General features: G+C 42.8%; 2 long non-coding RNA genes across 2 annotated transcripts in view; both read left to right on the top strand.

The window, feature by feature from the left end:
• Nucleotides 1-22,388, top strand: part of LOC136793403 (uncharacterized) — a 341,429-nt gene that overhangs the window by 236,988 nt on the left and 82,053 nt on the right. The gene's annotated exons all lie outside the window — the stretch shown is intronic.
• LOC131748563 (uncharacterized) overlaps nucleotides 1-22,388 on the top strand; it is a 211,294-nt gene that overhangs the window by 110,724 nt on the left and 78,182 nt on the right. The window lies entirely within an intron of this gene.

Here is a 22,388-nt window from a genome sequence, read left to right as displayed (position 1 = left end):
TGTACATGGACCACCACGTCTTATTTATCCCTCCCTCTGTCGATGGACACAGGTTGTTTCCATGTCTGGCTATTGTGAATAGTGCTACTGTGAACAGTGGGGTGCATGGATCTTTTCGAATTAGTTTTGTCTGGATATACGCCCAGGAGTGGGGTTGCTGGATCATATGGTAGCTCTATTTTTAGTTTTTTAAGGAACCTCCATACTGCTCTCCATAGTTTACTTTCCCACCAACGGTGTAGGAGGGTTCTTTTTCTCCACACCCTCCCTAGCATTTGTTATTTGTGTTCTTTTTGGTGATGGCCATTCTGACAGGTGTGAGGTGATACCTCGTTGTGGTTTTGGTTTGCATTTCCCTGATGACTAGCAGTGTTGAGCATCTTTTCATGTGTCTGAACCTGCCTCTGCAATGGCCACCTGGCTCCATTTTGGATGTCTGAACCACACTTACTCCATCCTGATTTATAAATGTATTCTTCCTTCATGGCTAAAGCGGATGTACAGTGCATGTTTAATAGGCCATAAACGTGCTGTGTTGGTTAGCCTAAAATTCAAATTAAATCATGTATAAGCCAGAATGACTTCCCTATACCTCAATATGTCAAAATTTCCTCCATCGTTTTCCCCTTTGGGTTGCAAATCTTTGTTCTTTTTTATTGAAGTATAGTTGATTTACAATGTTGTGTTAGTTTCTTGTGTAGAACTGATTCAGTTATATATATATATATATTCTTTTATGTATTTTATTTATAAATTTTATATATAAACCTTTATACATAGTAGTCTTTTATATATTTTATATAATCTTTTATATATCTATGAATGTGGATTCTTTTTCAGATTCTTTTCCCTTATAGTTTAAGATATTGAACATAGTTCCCTGTGATATATAGTAGGTCCTTGTTGTTTATCTATTTTGTATAATAATAGTTTGTATCTGTTAATCCCAAAGTCCTAATTTATCCTTCCCCCCCTTTCCCCTTTGGTAACCATAAGTCTGTTTTCTATGTATGTGAGTCTGTTATTGTTTTGTAGATAGGTTCATTTGTATTATTTTTTAGATTCCACCTGTGCGTGATATCATGTGATATTTGTCTTTCTCTGTCTGGCTTACTTCACTTGGTATGATCATTTCTAGGTCCATCCATGTTGCTGCAAATGGCATTATTTTGTTCTTTTTGATGGCTGAATAGTATCCCATTGTATATATGTACCACTTCTACTTTATCCCTTCCTCTCTTGATGGACACTTAGGTGGCTTCCACGTCTTGGCTATTGTAAATAGTGCTGCTATGGACGTAGGGGTGCACGCGTCTTTTTGAATTAGAGTTTTGTCTGGGTGTATGCCCAGTAGTGGAATTGCTGAGTCATATGGTCGCTGTATTCTTAGTTTTTTGAGAAACCTCTGTACTGTTCTCCACAGTGGTTGCACTAATATACATTCCCACGAATAGTCTAGGAGGGTTCCCTTTTCTCCACATCCTTGCTGACATTTGTTATTTGTGCTCTTTTTTTTATAGTTATTATTGAGAAAACAATGTGTTTAATTTATCAAAAAAACTATTTCCTTTGATTGAAGAAAATTGTACACACTGCAATTATCTGAAAACTTAGAGGCTCTAATCAGAGCACTCAAAGTCTAAGAAATTGAGGAACCTATATTGGAAAAGTAGTCAATTCCAGGATTTATATTTCTATGGACAGCAGGTAGTTGTGCTTTCTTATTTATCTAACTCAGCAATTTCTTTTAATTGAAGTGTTTAGACAATTTACTTTAATTACCAGTAGAGTTGCTGTTTATTTTTATTGTGCCATCTGTTCTGTGTTCCATTTTCCTCTTATTTTTCCTTCTCTTTCTTTATTTTAATTTTTAATTTTTAAATTGAGGTATGGTTGATTTACAATGTTGTGTTTCAGGTGTATAGCAAAGTGATTTATAAATAAGTTCTTTTGTATCATTTTTTTTAGATTCCACATATAAGTGGTATCATATATTTCTTTCTCTGTCTGACTTACTTCATTTAGTATGATAATCTCCAAGTCCATCCGTATTGCTGCAAGTGGCATTATTTGATGCTCTTTTATGGCTGAGTAATATTGCATTGTATATATGTACCACATCTTCTTCATTCATCTGTCGATGGACACTTAGGTTGCTTCCATGTCTTGGCTATTGTAAATAGTGTTGCTATGAACCTTGGGGTGCATGTATTTTTTTTTAAACATCTTTATTGGAGTATAATTGCTTTACAATGGTGTGTTAGTTTCTGCTTTATAACAAAGTGAATCAGCTATACATATACGTATATCCCCATATCTCTTCCCTCTTGCATCTCCCTCCCACCCTCCCTATCCCACCCCTCTAGGTTGTCACAAGTCACTGAGTTGATCTCCCTGTGCTATGCAGCTGCTTCCCACTAGCTATCGGTTTTACGTTTGGTAGTGTATATATGTCCATGACTCTCTCTCACTTGGTCCCAGCTTACCCTTCCCCCACCCCGTATCCTCAAGTCCATTCTCTAGTAGGTCTGCGTCTTTATTCCTGACCTGCCCCGAGGTTCTTCGTGACCTTTTTTTTTTGTTTAGATTCCTTATATATGTGTTAGCATAGGGTATTTGTTTTTCCCTTTCTGACTTACTTCACTCTGTATGACAGACTCTAGGTCCATCCATCTCCCTACAAATAACTCAGTTTCGTTTCTTTTTATGGCTGAGTAACATTCCATTGTATATATGTGCCACATCTTCTTTATCCATTCATCTGTTGATGGACACTTAGGTTGCTTCCATGTCCTGGCTATTGTAAATAGAGCTGCAATAAACATTTTGGTACATGACTCTTTTTGAATTATGGTTTTCTCAGGATATATGCCTAGTAGTGGGATTGTGGGGTCATATGGTAGTTCTATTTGTAGTTTTTTAAGGAACCTCCATACTGTTCTCCAGAGTGGCTGTATCCATTTACATTCCCACCAACAGTGCAAGAGAGTTCCCTTTTCTCCACACCCTCTCCAGCATTTATTGTTTCTAGAGTTTTTGATGATGGCCAATCTGACCGGTGTGAGATGATATCTCATTGTAGTTTTGATTTGCATTTCTCTAATGATTAATGAGGTTGAGCATTCTTTCATGTGTTTGTTGGCAATCTGCATATCTTCTTTGGAGAAATGTCTATTTAGTTCTTCTGCCCATTTTTGGATTGGGTTGTTTGTTTTTTTGTTATTGAGCCGCATGAGTTGCTTATAAATTTTGGATATTAATCCTTTGTCAGTTGCCTCATTTGCAAATATTTTCTCCCATTCTGAGGGTTGTCTTTTGGTCTTGTTTATGGTATCCTTTGCTGTGCAAAAGCTTTTAAGTTTCATTAGGTCCCATTTGTTTATTTTTGTTTTTATTTCCATTTCTCTAGGAGGTGGGTCAAAAAGGACCTTGCTGTGGCTTATGTCATAGAGTGTTCTGCCTATGTTTTCCTCTAAGAGTTTGATAGTGTCTGGCCTTACATTTAGGTCTTTAACCCATTTTGAGCTTATTTTTGTGTGTGGTGTTAGGGAGTGCTCTAATTTCATACTTCTATAGGTAGCTGTCCAGTTTTCCCAGCACCACTTATTGAAGAGGCTGTCTTTTCTTCACTGTATATCCTTCCCTCCTTTATCAAAGATAAGGTGACCATACGTGTGTGGGTTTATCTCTGGGCTTTCTATCCTGTTCCATTGATCTATATTTCTGTTTTTGTGCCAGTACCATACTGTCGTGATTACTGTGGCCTTGTAGTAGAGTCTGAAGTCAGGGAGCCTGATTCCTCCAGCTCCATTTTTCGTTCTCAAGATTGCTTTGGCTATTCGGGGTCTTTTGTGTTTCCATACAAATTGTGAAATTTTTTGTTCTAGTTCTGTAAAAAAAAAAAAAAAATGCCAGGGGTAATTTGATAGGGATTGCATTGAATCTGTAGATTGCTTTGGGTAATAGAGTCATTTTCCCAATGTTGATTCTTCCAATCCAAGAACATGGTATATTTCTCCACCTATTTGTATCATTAATTTCTTTCATCAGTGTCTTATAGTTTTCTGCATACAAGTCTTTTGTCTCCTTAGGTAGGTTTATTCCTAGATATTTTTTATTCTTTTTGTTGCAATGGTAAATGGGAGTGTTTTCTTAATTTCACTCTCAGATTTTTCATCATTAGTGTATAAGAATGCAAGAGATTTCTGTGCATTAATTTTGTATCCTGCTACTTTACCAAATTCATTGATTAGCTCTAGAAGTTTTCTGGTAGCATCCTTAGTATTCTCTATGTATAGTATCATGTCATCTGCAAACGGTGACAGCTTTACTTCTTCTTTTCCTATTTAGATTCCTTTTATTTCTTTATTTTCTGTGATTGCTGTGGCTAGAACTTCTAAAACTATGTTGAATAAGAGTGGTGAGAGTGGGCAACCTTGTCTTGTTCCTGATCTTAGTGGAAATGGTTTCAGTTTTTCACCATTGAGAACAATGCTGGCTGTGGATTTGTCATATATGGCCTTTATTATGTTGAGGAAAGTTCCCTCTATGCCTACTTTCTGCAGGGTTTTTATCATAAATGGGTGTTGAATTTTGTCAAAAGCTTTCTCTGCATCTATTGAGGTGATCATATGGTTGTTCTCTTTCAGTTTGTTGATATGGTGTATCACGTTGATTGATTTGCGTATATTGAAGAATCCTTGCATTCCTGGGATAAACCCCACTTGATCATGGTGTATGATCCTTTTAATGTGCTGTTGGATTCTGTTTGCTAGTATTTTGTTGAGGCTTTTTGCATCTATGTTCATCAGTGATATTGGCCTGTAGTTTTCTTTCTTTGTGACGTCTTTGTCTGGTTTTGGTATCAGGGTGATGGTGGCCTCATGGAATGAGTTTGGGAGTGTTCCTCCCTCTGCTATCTTTTGGAAGAGTTTGAGAAGGGTAGGTGTTAGTTCTTCTCTAAATGTTGGATAGAATTCGCCTGTGAAGCCATCTGGTCCTGGGCTTTTGTTTGTTGGAAGATTTTGAATCACAGTGTCAATTTCAGTGCTTGTGATTGGTCTGTTCATATTTTCTATTTCTTCCTGGTTCAGTCTCGGCAGGTTGTGCATTTCTAAGAATTTGTCCATTTCTTCCAGGTTGTCCATTTTATTGGCATACAGTTGCTTGTAGTAATCTCTAATCTTTTGTATTTCTGCAAGCTAGTGTTTTTATTTGCTTTTTTTCTTCCATTTTGTTCGAACAGAAAAATAAAAACACACTTCAGCCTAGATCAGTGTCGTCTTCTGAGGCTCTCTTAGTTTAGAAAGTTTAAAGATTCCGCTATAACCAAATCACCTTCTGAAGGGTAATATCAACCAAGCGCCTGTTTCAGACAGTGTGGTTGGAGGGCCTTGGGCGGGGCAAAATGAAACATGGTTCTTGCAGGAAGTGTGAGTTCTCTTTAACCCCAGTCCTCGTAGAGTTGGGATGTGTATGGACGGCCGTCACGTCCGGACTGACCGGAGCACAAGTTAGTTTCCACCAACTTCTGGCCACCCCTGCTTCTCTGTGATGACTCTGGTTGGCATGGTTCTTCAGGATAAGGCTCTCTCGCCAGAACCGCTCTGCATGAACCAACCAACAAATCTGAAATTTAAAGGGGCTCAAGAGAAGCGAAGTTACCTAATGTAACAGAAAAAGTTCTCTAGTGACAGAATTGAAGTTACCGGGACCCAAAATCGTTACCTCCAAAATTTGGCACATAGGAAATCACAGCGTGGGCTTGTTGATTTGTTTGATGAAGCAGCATTAATAACAGGCTGTGTTTACTTAGAATTAGGTGGTGAAGTCACTTTTTTTTTTCCCACTGGGGAAAATCAAAAGGGCAGGAATCAAAGAGCCACCGATTACTACCATTTCTCAATATTTCCAAAGTTTCTTTTTTTTTAAGTAATGGATTTTATAAAAGATTACTTGTGGAAGAAGAAGTTTTAAATAAATTCACTTGTTTCCCGATAGCATATTTACATACCAGGTGAACGAGACATTCAGGAAAAAGTGTAATTCTGTTACCAGTTTCCGTGACATTCACAGTATTTTCTTCGGGAATCTCCTCTTCTCTCCTCATCTGCTTGACCTTCTCAAATCTTCCTCTTTAGTGTTATTTCGTCTGCGTGAAAATCACCGTGCAGAAAGCAGAATTTTGCCCCTTAGAACCCAGGGAAATGTCGGAATACAGAACAAGGAACTGAATGTGCGAATCAGATTTCGCTTGGTGTACAATGTCAGAGAGTCGCAAACGGTTACCGTTTCCCATGCCACCGATGTCTGCTGTCTGTCTTGAGGATGAATCCCAGTCCAACCCTGTAACTAGGCACCGTCCAGCATCAGCAGCAAGACCCCAAAGGCTGACCAGGAGCTCTATGAATTGGGGGCTCAGTCGTCACAGTATGGGACCCAGCTGACCCTTTATCAACCTTCTAAACTCTATACCTGACACTCCTGCCGTGTTCTAGACTGAGATAAACTGGCAACACGATTCTCCACTTCCAGAGACACAGGGTGACGGGTGACGGAAGGAAACTTATTCTCTGATTACCCCACCGTTCTACCCAATGCGTCTTCCAAAATAGACACCTCTTTTCCCAGTGGTACCCACGTCTCTCAGTGCCCCTGCATGGGCATTTGGGGTGATGGCAGCATTCCCTAATAACAGTGCAGCAGAACAGTTGAACAAGGTGAAGATTTATTTTGCAAGCTTCAGTTCCGAGGCTCAGAATGCATTAGAAGAGTGGCGTGAATGGAGAAATGGAGGTCAGCCTGATGATAACCAGGGCTTGGAATTAGTTGACATGTTAAACTATTCCTAGTAAAACTCTGTATTTTACTTTTTAATTTCAGCAGGTGGGAATTATTTTGAAATTTCTGATGATCTGATACTTCCCAGCCCTACAAGCCCCTCTCTCTCGATAGATTGCTTTCCAGGGTCCTTAACTCAGTAAACATTAAAGACCTAGGCCTTGTACCCCGAGTAATGAATACTGGCAGCACATACTGAGTTTCTGAATAAAAACACGGACAATGGAAATGTTCCGTGACAGTGGCTAATGGGAGTATTAGGATGTAATTCACACCAGTCAGTCCAGTAAATTCTGTAGTCTTGCCTTGTTCATCCACGTTGACGTTATACATTCTCCGAGCATTTTCAGAGAGAGGAATAGTTTTGATTTTATTTTTACTTCCATCTGTGAGAGAGAATATACATACACACGACCCCATGTTAATGAATTTACTGCCAATTAGATGTATCATGGCACGTTTAGGGTATTAGCAACGGTACATCCTGTATTGATCTCTGTCTCACCCCATGGGTGTGCTGAATGCTACAGCGGATTATAAAGCAAGGTGAGCAGGGAAGACTTTTCCTTATTCCCACGTTCTTATACAATTAAACTGGCCACAGCTTGCTCTCTTACTAAGATGTTTTCTAGAACATGTGTTTTAATGAACCCAACAGGTGTTTTGAAACAAAATGAGCCATTTATCAGATCTCAATTCTGCAGTTCTTTGGTTTTCCATGCACCCAGCCACGGAATTGACTTCTCTTTAGGACCAAAGTCAACAAACCACTCAAAACTTTGTGATCCTGAGGGCCCACCCTGTACCGGGGAACTGTCTGCACACCATATATTAATTACTGCGGTTCCTCTGCCCCTGGGTCTAGGTTATTAATAACAAATGTGTAGAGACCAGTACCATGTCTGCTGGTATGAAGACAGGTTTACTTGCTGGGGTATGCAAGCAGTGACCACCTAACAGTTAACTCACTGCCCACCTGGAGGGTTGCACCCTCGTCTCTGGCTCTGCTCGTCTGCTCTGCCTTGTTTATCTGGGGAAGAGTAAGCAGTGACCTAGCTTGCTTTCCTTCTAAACCCTCTCAGTGCATATTCTCTTGTCTAGCCCTGCGTCACACCTTATTGGAATCGCTCATCCAGGTAGGATGGGAAAGTGCCCAGCTGTGTCCCTGAGACCCCAAATACCATTGCTAATTGTGTGAAACACTGAAAAAAAGCATTAGTCTGCTTGAGAAAAAGAAAAAAAAAATAGCAGCCGAAACAGCTTCAAAGTCTCGTAGCCCCAGACAGGTACATGCGTCTTGCCCAAGCCCACTCTGAGTCCGTGAGCCTTGGGTTACGCTGGGACAATTTAAATCAGATTATGCATCTCTTCAGGTCCTCAGTGACCACCCGTGTTACAACCGTGCTTTTACAGAGGTGGCCCTTGCAGCATCACTAGATAGGCCGTCGAGGCAATGAAGGTGACGGGGACGGTGAAAGTAAATCTGGCTTCCGGGTCTCACGTCGCCCCCCAGGCCACGGCTGTGCTGTGCACACTGTGGGTACACGTTAGAGTCCCCAGATCAAAGCGTGTGTGTGGGGGGGGTCTCCAACAGCTAGTTCCCGAGAGACCCGCACAGGCAGGCCGGCTACTTTGTTTTCTCTTCCATCCTAAGTTGCCCTTTCGAAATCCATTTAAATGATTACAGCGATGGAGAAAAGCGAAGAAAATACAGCAGAAGCATTAATGAATCAGCCAAAGGAAAAATTAATACAGGAGTTTAAAAAAAAAAATCTACTCCCAATCTAAACGTTACTGATGAATGTGTAGGGGTGCGTTTCAGGCATATGTTTTACTTGTGTGCCTTGTACAGTGACTTTGCCGTTGGTTATGTTAGGCGAGGGTGGGGACCACAGGCTGATGTTGAAATTTTAATCCAATACGTACCCCTCAGACCGTTCCACATTCAGAATGAATGAGTTGAAAAGGACTTAGAGGTAGAAATCTGAGCCAGCATCCCCATTGCTTTGAACGGGTGCTGTGTTTATGAAGAAATGTGCTGGGGATTTGACATCATTTATGGTTTCCTTGGGTTTATGTGCATCCACCAGACAGACGTTGGATGGATTAAGATGTTCCAAGCTTGTTTCTGAAAAGTGTCCTCTACAGCGTGGCATCGATGTCTAAACTCGATATAGACCCATGAGACGTTAGTTCCTAAGGTGGTTTTAGATTACGTACAAACAGTTTCATACACTGAGCACCTTGTGATATAGAAGTTCTGCGCACCCGTGCTTAGTCTCTCAATGAGCAACGCTCCTCATCGGGAGGGGCCGCGCAGTTCACGTGATTGAACCCTTTGCTCTTGACCAAGCGCTTGGAAGACTTAGGGCCCAGTGCCTGGTCGCACCTCTAATTGTTAACAGAACTAGAATTCGGACCCGTGGAGTGGTTGAAGGAAGTTGAGACCACGATTTCTTCCCTGATCTACCTTTACTGGTGAAACACTCTCATACCTAGAATCAACCCGCCAAACATCGTCTGCCGTCTTTCTTCCGTTAGCAGGTAATTCTACGCATTTTCCATGGAACCTTAAAAACGAGAGATCTTCACGTTGGGTGACGACAGCGATAAAAATGTGACATACGACTAGGATTTTCTCTGTTTTACCCTCTTCAGACCCTGTGTCAGGTGTCCTTTTAGTGCCTGTGAGCGATGTGACATTCGAAAGAGAAGAAATATGTTGTCTAACATCAGGCAGCTGTCAGGAGGCAAGGATGTCATGTCTACACGTAAAATGTGAGCAGGAAGTTCCAAAGATAAACTGCAAACAAACAGGTCACGTTTACAGCCAAATAAACATGCAGAAATCTAGAATTTTAGAAAAGAAGAAAGCAAGTCTTTCCTTTAAGTACTTTCTGGAAATTGAGAGGTCTAGCCGTCATGACAGAACTTAGGGGTTCTCACAACCCTGGCAGTGATTTATTAGATAATATGATAGCCCAAAACTTAAAGAAAGCAGCGAGTTTAATGTCATCAAAACACAAATGTCTTCTATAAAAAACCTTTTAGAGAAGTAAACACTGAAAGCCACACGTGTATACAAACACATTCACACACTCACAAGCAAATGCAGAAATACACAGGGTACACATCTGACATAAGGAAATTATGCACATGTAACATAATTGCATGTGTCACCTGTATAACAAAAGGCTCTGTCTTCATGTATCTCTGTAAGTATAAGACAAAACCATGTTATTTGTCGTACATGAATATGCACAACCCCAATGAAAGGGGAAATAACCCAACAAAAATTGGAAAAGTTCCTGAACAGACACATCCAGAAGAATGGCGCTGTGAAACTGCGTTACCCCCGTTTTGTCTTTAGGAAAAGCCAATTAAAACCACAGTGAGATTCCACTTTACATCAGTGGGACTGGACGAAATTGCAGACGACGTTTATTCCAAGTCTGTAAAAGGACGTATTGCAGTTGAATGTCTTAAACACTGGTGGTGATGATCCAAAAGGAATTGTTACTGGATACTTTACCGATTCCTGTAGCTAAATATACACTTGTACTAGGAAGCAGCCACTCCATGCCTGCCCAAGAGGACTGAGGGTGTATGTCAACACAGAGATTAGTACAGAACTATTCACATCAGAGTCAGTCAGAGTCACCACGGATGGGGGATGACACAGTTGTCCAATAACTGCCCCAATATGAATATTTATATCCTCATCGTCCCTTCACTTGGCCGTGAACGATGTGACTCCTTGTGCATGTCGCCTGGTGGATCCATTTTTAAAGCGGTGTGTGCTGAGCGACAGAACCGGGAGAAGAAGGTGCAGAGTGTAGAATTGTTTGAAGTTCTAGAACAGGTGAGAAGATCCGATCAGTTGTTACCTCTGGCTAGATCGGTAGACATTTCATGGTCAGAGGGAGACAGGGAATTTTCTGGGGTGATGGAAAGGTTTCACATCTGATCTGTGGTGGAGATTACGCAGGGCGCACATATGTCAAAACTCGCTGAACTTTGCCCCTCACAAGGGTGCGTTTAATTACAGGTAAATAAACTTCAATACAGTTGATGTTTAAAAGTGTGCCCACACATAATGTCAATTAAACGGGGCACAAACATTCTAAAAATAGCATACAAGCAGGTAATGTGGTATTCTTAGAAAAAAAATACTGAAAACTAACAGATACATCTACTGGGATAGGACATGTATGTGTGTGTGTATAATTTAATTCTATGTATACAATCAGTTATATATTTTGTATAATAGATTATCAATCATATATATTTATGAACCAATCTGTCCAAGCATAAACCTCTTAGTTATTTTTTTCTGAATGTTTTTATTCTTCGAAGTATGTGAAAATAGGGAGAGAGAGATTGTTGGATTACATGTATATAGTTAGAAATTAGGTCTCCAGAAATAGACTTCAATTTCTTATATAATTTTTTGGTATCTGTTCTTCCTTTTTTTTTTATCGTAGGAAAAGCTGCCCTTCTCCTCCAGTTCCAATTTCTTTCAGTTCCTAACAGGTTAATAACTTTCTGTCCTATTTTCAAGCCTTTATGCTTGACTCTCTTCCGGACAGTAAATTTGCCCTGGTTATTTATACTGATAGAAATATTTCCTTCAGTCTCCTGTTTCCTCCTAGATTTCTTCTTTACACTTTCCCTCTTTCTTTTTACTGCCATTTAAAAAAATATTAAGCTCTATTTCTCAATGCCGTCATACTTGAATTTACAGGACAGATAAAAGTAAACATTAACATAAGTTACACCTACAATATAAATATATATTTTAATCCTATCGACAAGAGATCCCTTAGCACTGTTTGATGCTTTTGGATACCGTATATTTCTTTGATTGAAATAATCCCTCCTGCTTCATTTCTTTATGTTTGGCTTCTTCTGCTTAAACTTACATGTTAGTGTGGGAATAACTGTTCTTTCAAGTACAAAATCATCAAATTATGTGTTTACATTTATTACTAATTTAACATAACACTTAAATGTGAGAGAGAGACAGACGGACAGACACCAAGATCTACAGTTCCTAAAATATTCTTATTTAGTTTAAGGCACTGCCATCGATCTCTATGGTGAAGCTGCAACTTCAGGATTAAATTTGAGAATCCAAACCTTGTTTATTTATATATATTTCACGAGTTCATAGGAGAAGCATAATCAGAAAGAAGTGGAATTTGACTCCTTCCGCATAATCCAGTAAGATACCCATTTCTGTTGTGGCGAAGTTGAAACTGATAGTCGTTGGGCATGTAAGAGTCTTCAGAACGAAGTCTAGTATTTCTTTTCTAAATCTCCGCTTTTACAGTGACCTCCACGCATACTACCCCAGCTCCCTGATGCTCTTTGTTATTTCCTGGGTTTTTTAATAAATGGGTGCTTCTGAGGATGGCAGGACTTCTCCCTTTTCCTAGCTCTTTGTTGAGACATCCCGGCCGCCCTTCAAAGCATCCTACGTGCATCACATCCCTCATGTAATGTTCCAGACTCCCCGTATGCTCCCACCCTCTCCAGTTCCTCGGTGCCCTCTTTCCACCTCATCCGTACCATCATTGTAGCATCTCACGTACAATATTGTTAATTAGCATATGAATCTGTATCCCTCACTCTCCTCTCACCCGTGAAGGTCAAAACCATGTTTCTTCATCTTCTCTTACGCATTCGCGTTCTTAGTAAACCACGTGCAGTATAGTCAGCGTTCCACGGGTGGTACTTGGCGCCGTGACAGCTTTCATAGATTGAGTCGCGGTTGAGCGTCGCTGTGTGTAAAGCCTGTCGGGGCAGAGCGCGCTGTGTGTCCTGCACCTGCTCACAGCTTCTGCGGCGCGGCGGGAACCGGGGCTTAGCAGCCCCGCGTGCAGGATTCAAGCCCGTGGGTGGGACTGTCGGGGTCGAGGGCAGGATCCTCTTCCCGCGGCTGTGTCCCTCTTTCCTTGCATGAGTTGATGCCAGTGGAGCTTCTGGGACTCCTCCCCCGAAGCAAAGCCTCCAGGACATTCCCTGGAGGCTTAGAGCGGACCTGATCTCACCACTCCAGAGACCCTTCTCAGCCCCGTAACTCAGGGAGTCACGCTCTTGGACATAATCCCGACAGTTCCCTGCAAACACGGAAGCCAGCCCCTCCCGCGGGCTTCGGGATTTATACGTGGTTTCCTTCTACGTTATGTTTGCTGCTTGACCAAAAAGTTGAAGGCTGCTCTGTCGTTTTCATCGTCAAGATGAACGTTACGCGTATAAACCTTGAATGGTCCATTCTCACTGGTCTTCTCTGCGTTACTGGACGCCACGTAAAGGGTCTTCCGTTCTCCTGAAAGGTAAAAGCAAAATTCTCTGTAGAAGTTTTAGTCCATCTCTTTTAATTTTGTCTGACATCATCCCTCAGGAGTTTCCCTTCTCTTTTGCACATCAGCACAAATTATCTACCTTTACTGAACATAGTAGGATTTATAAACTTGTGTGACTACCCACATCAGTGGTAAAGGAAGAAATGAAAATACTCCTGAAATAGCTTACACTCTGTTATGAAATGCAAGAACTCCAGTCCAGCTGTTAATTGGCTGGTTCACCTTCTATTTTTTTTTTTTTTTTTTTTTTTTTTTGCGGTATGCGGGCCTCTCACTGTTGTGGCCTCTCCCGTTGCGGAGCACAGGCTCCGGACGCACAGGCCCAGCGGCCATGGCTCACGGGCTTAGTTGCTCCACGGCATGTGGGATCCTCCCGGACCAGGGCACGAACCCGTGTCTCCTGCATCAGCAGGCGGATTCTCAACCACTGTGCCACCAGGGAAGCCCCACCTTCTATTTTATAAGCAGAGTAGAAATGGATGAGGGCGCAATTAAAAGACAACACAAACACACAGAGACCGTGGGAGACATGTTCAGTAGAAGTGTATATGGACCCAGGTAGTGGAGTAATTCTGAGTCAGAGGAGATGGCTAGGCTTTGGGTCAGATAAATGTGGATACACGTATATAAAGCCCCAAAAGGGACACACACATACACACGCACACATTCACACTCACACGCGCACTCACACACACACTCTCACGCACACACACACACGCACATCCACATCCATAAAACAGCCATCACACCCCCTTTTTCCAAGGAGCCGTTTGAGATCTTTCTCCTTCCGCCAGCCCCACCGCCATGAAATCCTAATAGCAGAAATAACTGTCTGTCTGGTTACACACACTGTTTGTGTCTGGGCTTTGTAGGTACCAGAACGTGATTCTTTTTAACCCACGAGGAATCCCTTTGGGGCCCCTTTTAGGAGCGGTATTGCCACCACTGAGAACGCACGTCCTAGAAGAATGCCCCCCGATGATTGATTATGTGGATTCTACGGTGCACCGTTTCATTCCAAGGGGATCTCTGGCATTTGCTGGTGTAGCCAAAGCAGCCCCTACTCGTTGCTTCACATTCTAATAATAGTTGTTATTATTACTGCTATTATTATGTTTTAGTCTCAACTTTAGTGTTGTTTGGGAGACGTTTTCAGGCTCAGAAGGGGCCGGGCTCAGGTCTCCAAATGGGGACGGCAGGAGCAGGCGTCTTCATCTTTGCCATGCAGTTTGCTCCCCAGAAATCTCTCCTCCCCAAGCCTCCTGTGCGCCCCTCGGGCCATCCAAAATCTAACAGATCCATCCGTGCAGACGGGGAAAAGGAAAGTGCAAACCCCGGTCACAGCTCCAGTGTCTGTGCTCACTTCAAGAGACGCGTGTGGCCCGTTTCACTCACGAAAATAGGCGTTGACCCAACTGGAGGAGACAGTCGCGTAGTTTGTGCAAATGTCAGCGGGGCAGCTTCCCTCTGGAAGGGCGGGCACCACTGTCTCCCCCGTTATCCGTGCGCTGCTTTCCACGCGCATGGCGTCTGTTCGTTCTTTATTTTCGTCGCGGCGTGTGTATTTATTTTGCCAGATGGCGGGCATGGCGTTCTCGTGGGGACATGGCGCCGAGCTCCGTTGTCTGTCACCATGTTTACTGTCCTTGAACCGTGGGATTTCTTCCCCCGCCCCGTCCCTGAGTTACAGATCCGTGTTAGCTCGTCCCGCGTTTGAGGGAAAAGCCACTCTCAGCGCAAGTAAGTCACGCTGGAAACGCACGAGAGCTTCCTCTCCTCAAATCCCGCCTAGCGGGTTACCTGCGCTCAAGGACACGGCACTTAATGAACTTTGCTAAACTGTAGCCATCAGGCGACTGTGTTCGGAGACAAATTCAGTGTCTGTGGAATGCATGGGTGTCTCAGATTATTGAAAAATCACTGTTAAAAAGTATAGCAGATGTTCAGTGTCTTGGAATAAGCTGTCATGGAAAAGAACCTGACAAAGAATATGTATGTATGTATGAGAACCTGCTGCAGAGCACAGGGAACGCTGCTCAGTGCTCTGTGGTGACCTGAATGGGAAGGGAATCCAAAGAAGACGTGATAGATGTATATGTAGAGCTGATTCATTTTGCTGTACAGCAGAAACTGACACAACATTGTAAAGCAACCCTACTGCAGTGAAAATTTTTAGAAATGTATATATGAGGAGTATATATATGTATGTATGTAACCGAATCACTTTGCTCTACACCCGAAGCTCACGCAACATTGTAAATTACCTCTGCTCCGATTTCAAAAAGCACAGCAGAGGGCAGCGCGGTCACTTACCCCATGCACATGTCCAAAAAGTGGGTATTTTCACAGGTGCCAGTACCATCGGGGCGGGTGTAGATTCAGCAGGTCTCTGTTGAGCCCAGGCTGGGGGAAGGCCATTGTTCTAGGCTTGCAGCAGAGAAAACAGCGGCCCACACAGGCACGGAGCCACAGAGCTTCTGTTCCGGGAGGGGAGACAGGAAACAGACAAATAAACCCACAGTGCAGGAGATTGATGGGGGCCATATGGAAATATAACACAGGGCACCCGGGCAGAGCTCTGATGAGTGGAGGACAGCAAGTCATACAGTCGCTTGAGTGAAAAGATTCCGGAAAGAGTGACTGCTAAGTCTAATACCTTTTTTTCTTTTAATTGTTAGTTTTGGTGAAATACACAGAACTTGAAATTGACAAAATGAAATTGTATGTAGATAGACAGATAGCTAGCTAGGTAGATAGATCCTATTAAATGTTATATTATAGTACATAATTTACCTAAATTTATCTGTCATCTATGTTTGCACATACATGTACAGTAATAAACTTATTTAAAATTTACTATCATCTCCATATAACATACAAAGAGAATCAGACTCTGTGAAAAAGGTACAATGTATGCTCGTTACCAGATATACTTCTTAGATATGAAGATGCAAACACACTGGAAAGGAATATACAATGAAAATCCTAAAAAAAACATTTCGGAGAAAGCAAACTTTTCTAGCTTTTTCAGTGTTTCTGTAAAACAAAACAAAAGAGCTTTAGTCAGTGGGACACGGAAGTATATATGATATAAAATTAGGAAATGTTACCTTTCACTTCCTCTGGAAACATTTTCATATGCCATAAGGGTTAGGTGTGTAGCCATTTGTTTCTCTAATGAAGGAAATAATTGCTCTGATCCAACAGGCTAATAAAACTTCTCTTATCTCCTCCAAAGGGAACTGGTTAGAACTCAGACTTACCTTTTTGTTAAGCCGCAATGTCCTTAGAAGACTGGTATTCACTTGGGGTATTTACACTTCAAGGAGGAATGATCCCATGACTCTGTGGCCATTGGTAGGGGATAAAAAAGACAGGTGTCTCAGGCTCTTGGGAAGGTTTCATTTACATTCCAAAGGGCTGGGGGGGGGAGCAGACAGACTCGCTCAGAGGACAGCTTCCCCTTGACCTGTCCACACAGAGAAAACTCATTTTTCCTGCCCCCTAGGGCGTTAGGCTCCTTACTTTGGACAATTGATTTGTTTCTCATTGCATCCCCACTGGGTAAGGACCGGGGCAAACCCCAGGAATGCACTTATTATTTCCTGTGAGATTCTTCACAGGAAATCCACCTCTGAACCAAGACACCTTGTTGTGTGCCTATTCAGGATAAAATTAATAAAAACCCAACAAACACTAAGTAAGCTGTTATGGCTATCGTAATATCAGGCAGAATTAGCGAAAAGTGCAAGAAAGCGGGGGAAAAGGAACAGTGGACAAGAGTCAAAGATGAGACACACCAGGAAGGTATAACAGTCCTAAAGGAGCATATGAGGACGGCGAAATCCTGAAACCAGCGGAGCAGAGACATCGACAGAACGACGATCGCAAAATGAGAGTGGGAGAGTTCAACACACTGCCTTCAGGACTGAGAGAACATTTCAGTAAAATATCACAAAAGATAGAAAACATTTGGAAAACAAGATTCATCCAGTTTAACTATTCTGTCTAAAACTTTTCACAGAACAATGGGAGAATGCTTGGACTTTAAAAAAGCAAACCAAAATTTTCTATTTGCTGAAACTTTGAGGAAGTCTCGCAAATGACACAACAGTAAAATCAAACAGATTATTAAGCATTAAACATTGAATTTAGTACAGTAAAAAGAGAACTTGAAAGTGCATATATATTTGGAATTTAGAAAGAATTTTTTTTAAAGGTGGATCCAAGAAAAAGTAATTGGAAATTTGAAAATATTTTGAAGTTATTGGGAGAATATATATTAAGCTTTGGTCTAAATGTTTTTGGCGTACCTCTTGGGATTCTTTTAGCCACCCTCTGAAATAAGGGCCCTTATTATCGTTACGTTACAGATGAACTTGACCCAACACAGGTGTTACTTTGGGGTAAATTACCATAAATACTGAGGTAATTTATAAGCTGTTTAAATAACAATTGGTCATAAGTTTTGAGGGTTTCCCTCTGTACCTCGCAAGTCCCATACAGACAGGAGGATTGCGGAGACACAGAAGCATTTTTGAAATGTGGTTTCTACCCCTTAGCAGGACAGAAAGCCCCCGGTGAGTTCTGAGCGGAGAAGCACCATGCTGTGAGGTTACCTTTCATCAGATTGTATCTGTCACTTCTTCGCAGCAGCCGGGCTGGGTGGGACACTCAGGGACCTTGTTGGACAGCAGAGCAGTGGAGGAGAGGGTGGTGTTTGTTCTAGTGGTCCTGGTATTAGTAATGACTCATGTCTGGTTTCTGCAAACACTTTGAAATAGGACCTCGGTCACGTGCTTGCAGATTGAGTACAGCCTGGGAGGGAGGAGGAACGGCCAGAGGTGTAGACGTCTGTGTGCAGGCTTCTAAGACTCAGAAGATGGACCTTGGGTCGTTTGGGGGCACGTGGTGGCGTCTGTGTGTGGACACCTGATGTGTGAGAACATACCAGACGTCCTCGTCGGCCCGCTTGGCTGGTGTCCCCAGCACCCAGCGTCGGCGGTAGTCGACGCGGGTCAAGGTTGATTTCAGCCTCCCGGCCGTGCACGCAGCAGCTCGTGGCGGGCTCTGCTCCATGTGTCCTCATTCCGGGACACCGGAGCAGAAATAGCTCTTTCTGTGGGGAGTGCCCATTCTCGGGGCCAAGGGGGAAACAGGAGTTTGCCCCGAACCCCACAATGACATTGCAGGTTTCTCCTCAGAGGTGGCACGTGGCATGCCTCCGCAGAACGTGTCGTAAGGTGAGAACTTGACGTGATCCGTCGCACTTCACGGTGTGGAGACGGTTGAAATGCGGGTGCATCCTGGTCAGTCATCATTTCAGCTCATGTCCGTCTGACATCCACAAGCCCCACCCTGCCCTCGGCTTTGAGGTGCGTTCCAGAGAGATGTGTAAAGGAGAGAGGTGTACACTCTTGTCTAGACAACTCTCTTGAAGGATTTGGCAAGAGAAGAAGAGAGAAGCGTGGCATATTTGGAGAGGAATAGGTGCTAAAGTCACTTTTTTAATTGAGGAGGAATAATCAGAATAATTAAGTATCAACAGTATAGCAAATAAATGATTCAGAAGAGAGTGAAACCATCAAATGGAGCAAATACATGTTTCTCAAACCCCATCATATTGTTTGCAAATCTAAAAAGCATCCTTAGAATTTAATAATTGCTCATGAAGCTTGTATTAGGGTTCTCCAGAGAAACAGAACAAATATGAGAGATATATAGCAAATATATATTATATAATAAACATCTCTAATATAAATACATACAAATATTTACTATATATTATATATTACATATACTTTTATAATGTATAATAGTATAATATATACTTTTATATAATATAAAATATACTTTCATATTAAACATAAACATGTTGATTATAAGTATTATATATAAAATTTAAGTTGAACAAAGCAGAGTATTTTTGCATGCATAGAGAAACTCAGTGAAAATTTTAAATGTATCCTTACTGGTATGAAAGCTCACACTAATCCATCCTCTGAGGGTCTCACCTATTCACATTCTGCGGTTGCGCAAAACAAAACAAAAACACCAGAGAAACTACCGACCCCATGTCTCTTTATAAATGTGGGGAAGGGCAGATTTTCAGAAGTTCAAAGGAAACACATCTAATTTTCATCAGTTCTGTGCAGGAGTTCCAGGACATTGCAAGACCCTGATTTTCCGGTATAGTGCTGATAAAAGATAAATAAGTTCCACTTGTAAGCTGAGTTAAAATATCCTGTTGGCTTTCTGTTTATAATATACTTTCCGTGAGAGGTGGTAAGTGGCTGAGACAGTTGTTTCCAAGGAGGGAGCAGTTGGTTGAATAGGGTTGTTTATTTTTCTGCAAAAGGGAGAAAGAAAAAAAAAAAAATTCACTTGTTATTTTTAAAATAAATATTTCAGAGGTTTCAATAATGTGTGCAAAATAGGCTAAATAATTTCCCCCTGCCATTTCCATAAAGTATTAATGGACAGCTTTGGCACAGGCTAAAATGCAAAGGCTCCGGCCCCCATCTTCTAGACTGTTGAATTGTTTTCAAAGCGCTTCCATTTCAACCCATTTGCTGTGCAGAAGTGTTGCAAACAAAGCAAAGCATCGTGACCACTGAAGAGGTACAACTATTGTGATGTTAGCCGCCACTTAGAAAATCCCCGCGTCTCCCCAGGGAAAACTTCTCCCCCAAAGTCCTCGTCAGTCTTGCAAGGTCACAGCTGACCCGGTCCCAGACCCTCCGTGACCTCACAGGCTCAGTAGCCCTCCCGCCGGGACACACGCTTCATCTCCCAGTGGCCGAAGCGTGGCCATCCCAAGGTGTCTGCCCTCGCCCTTCTGTCCGTGTGGAGCAGCGTTCCTTCGAGTGTTTTAAGGTGCCCTCCTTCAAACCTCCAGTCTGTCGCAGCTGTTCTCTGCGTTTTATTTCGCGCGCCACGACTCATCGGCGTCTGACCTAACAGACGTGTATTTACCTGTTTGCCCGCTTTTCCCAGATGAACGGGAAGCTCCGCAGGAGAAGGCAGGGTCGTCTAAGCTTCCTCAATACTTTATACCAATGTTTATAACAATGTCCAGTAGACATTTGCAGAAGGCCGGCCTCTGACGTGTCCGCTCTCAAGCCGTGGTTTCTGAAAGGTCCCCAGCTCTGTCCCCGTGCCTCTCTCCACCTCCCCGGTGCCCCCACACGAGCCTGCTGCTGTGTCACGGGGCCGTCTTCATACAGAAAACTTCTCCTTGGCTGGTTCCCGCAAGGCCCCTGCTCCTGTAGGTTTGTCGGGAATCTTAGCGATGATGTGTGTGTCAACGAGAAAGGGTCGTGCCACAGTGTACCCGTTCTTATCTTTTAAACCTTCATCCTGCCCATTTTTTTCTGAAACTCATTCTTCCTTTCCTACCTCTTTACTTTTATTAAAATTAGGAAGCAGGGACTTCCCTGGTGGCGCAGTGGTTAAGAATCTGCCTGCCAATGCAGGGGACACGGGCTGGAGCCCTGGTCCGGGAAGATCCCACATGCCGTAGAGCAGCTAAGCTCGTGCGCCACAACTGCTGAGCCTGCGCTCTAGAGCCCGCGAGCCACAGCTCCTGAGCCCACTAGCCACAGCTTCTGAGCCCGTGTGCCACAACTACTGAAGCCCGCACACCTAGAGCCTGTGCTCCGCAACAAGGGAAGCCACCGCAGTGAGAGGCCCACGCACTGCAACGAAGAGTAGCCCCCGCTCGCCACAACTAGAGAGAGCCTCTGTGCGGCAATGAAGACCCAACACAGCCAAAAATAAATAAATTTTTTAAAAAATTAGGAAGCATTTCCCAGGTGTCAGGCATCTCTAAAGAAATCATAGAGCAGTGAAAATTAATCTGAAAGCATATATATTCTGTATTGATTTCTTTCAGTGATTTTTTTTTTTTTTTTTTTTTTTTTTGTGTGTGGTACGCGGGCCTCTCACTGTTGTGGCCTCTCCCGTTGCGGAGCACAGGCTCCGGATGCACAGGCTCAGCGGCCATGGCTCACGGGCCCAGCTGCTCCGCGGTGTGTGGGATCTTCCCGGACTGGGGCACGAACCCGTGTCCCCTGCATCAGCAGGCGGATTCTCAACCACTGCGCCACCAGGGAAGCCCTCTTTCACTGATTTATGATTTCATATATCCATGTATCTACTATTTCCTTCATCTTGTGCTGGGTTTAGTTTGCTCTTTTTTCCAGATTCTTAGAGAAAAAGTACGTTGATTTTAATCCTTTACAAAATCTACTAGGAGCATATAAAGCCATAAATATCCCTCCAGCTACTGCTTTAGCTACATCTCACATTTTTAATAGGTTGGGTTCTTAATACTTCTTGTCCTTCTGTGACTCATGTACAAAGCAGAACTATTTTTCTTAAATTGCCAAATATTCAGGGATTTCCCAGGTAATTGTTTTCATTGATTTTTTTTTTTTCTTTCTTTCTTCCTTTTTTTTTCCTGCGGTACGCGGGCCTCTCCCTGTTGTGGCCTCTCCCGTTGCGGAGCACAGGCTCCGGACGCGCAGGCTCAGCGGCCATGGCTCACGGGCCCAGCCGCTCCGCGGCACGTGAGATCTTCCCGGACCGGGGCACGAACCCGCGTCCCCTGCATCGGCAGGCGGACTCCCAACCACTGCGCCACCAGGGAAGCCCATGTTTTCATTGATTTTTAACTTAACTCTGTTTTGATCAAAGATGATACTTGATAGAACTTCAGTCTTTGAAAGTGTGCTATGATTTATGGCTCAGAGTATGGCTGATCCTTGTGGGTGTTTCATGCACACTTGAGGAGAGGATGTGTTCTAAACATGGCGGGGGAGTGAATGTTCAGCAGAGGTCAGTTATTTCAAGGTGTCGGCGGGGGCGGCTCACATCACCTCTACCCTTACTGATATTGTATTTGTTACACCAGTTACTGAGAGGGGAGGGTTGAACTCGGAATCTTTAACTGTGGATTTGTCCATTTTCGACTTTAGATCTGTCAGAATGGTGCTCCCTCTATTTTGAATCTCTGTTATTTGCAGATATACACCTGGAATACGGTTATATTTTCCTGATGATTTAACCCCTTATCGTTAGGTATCCTTGATACTCGTGTATTCCTGAAGTCTATCCTGTCTGGTTTTAACACAGCTGCTTCAGCTTTCTTAAGCCTCGTGTTGCATAGTAGATGTTTCC

Source organism: Kogia breviceps, chromosome X, assembly GCF_026419965.1.
Source record: "Kogia breviceps isolate mKogBre1 chromosome X, mKogBre1 haplotype 1, whole genome shotgun sequence".
NCBI lineage: Eukaryota > Metazoa > Chordata > Mammalia > Artiodactyla > Physeteridae > Kogia > Kogia breviceps.
Note: the sequence above shows the minus strand (reverse complement) of the source record. Positions and strands in the feature narration are given on the sequence as shown.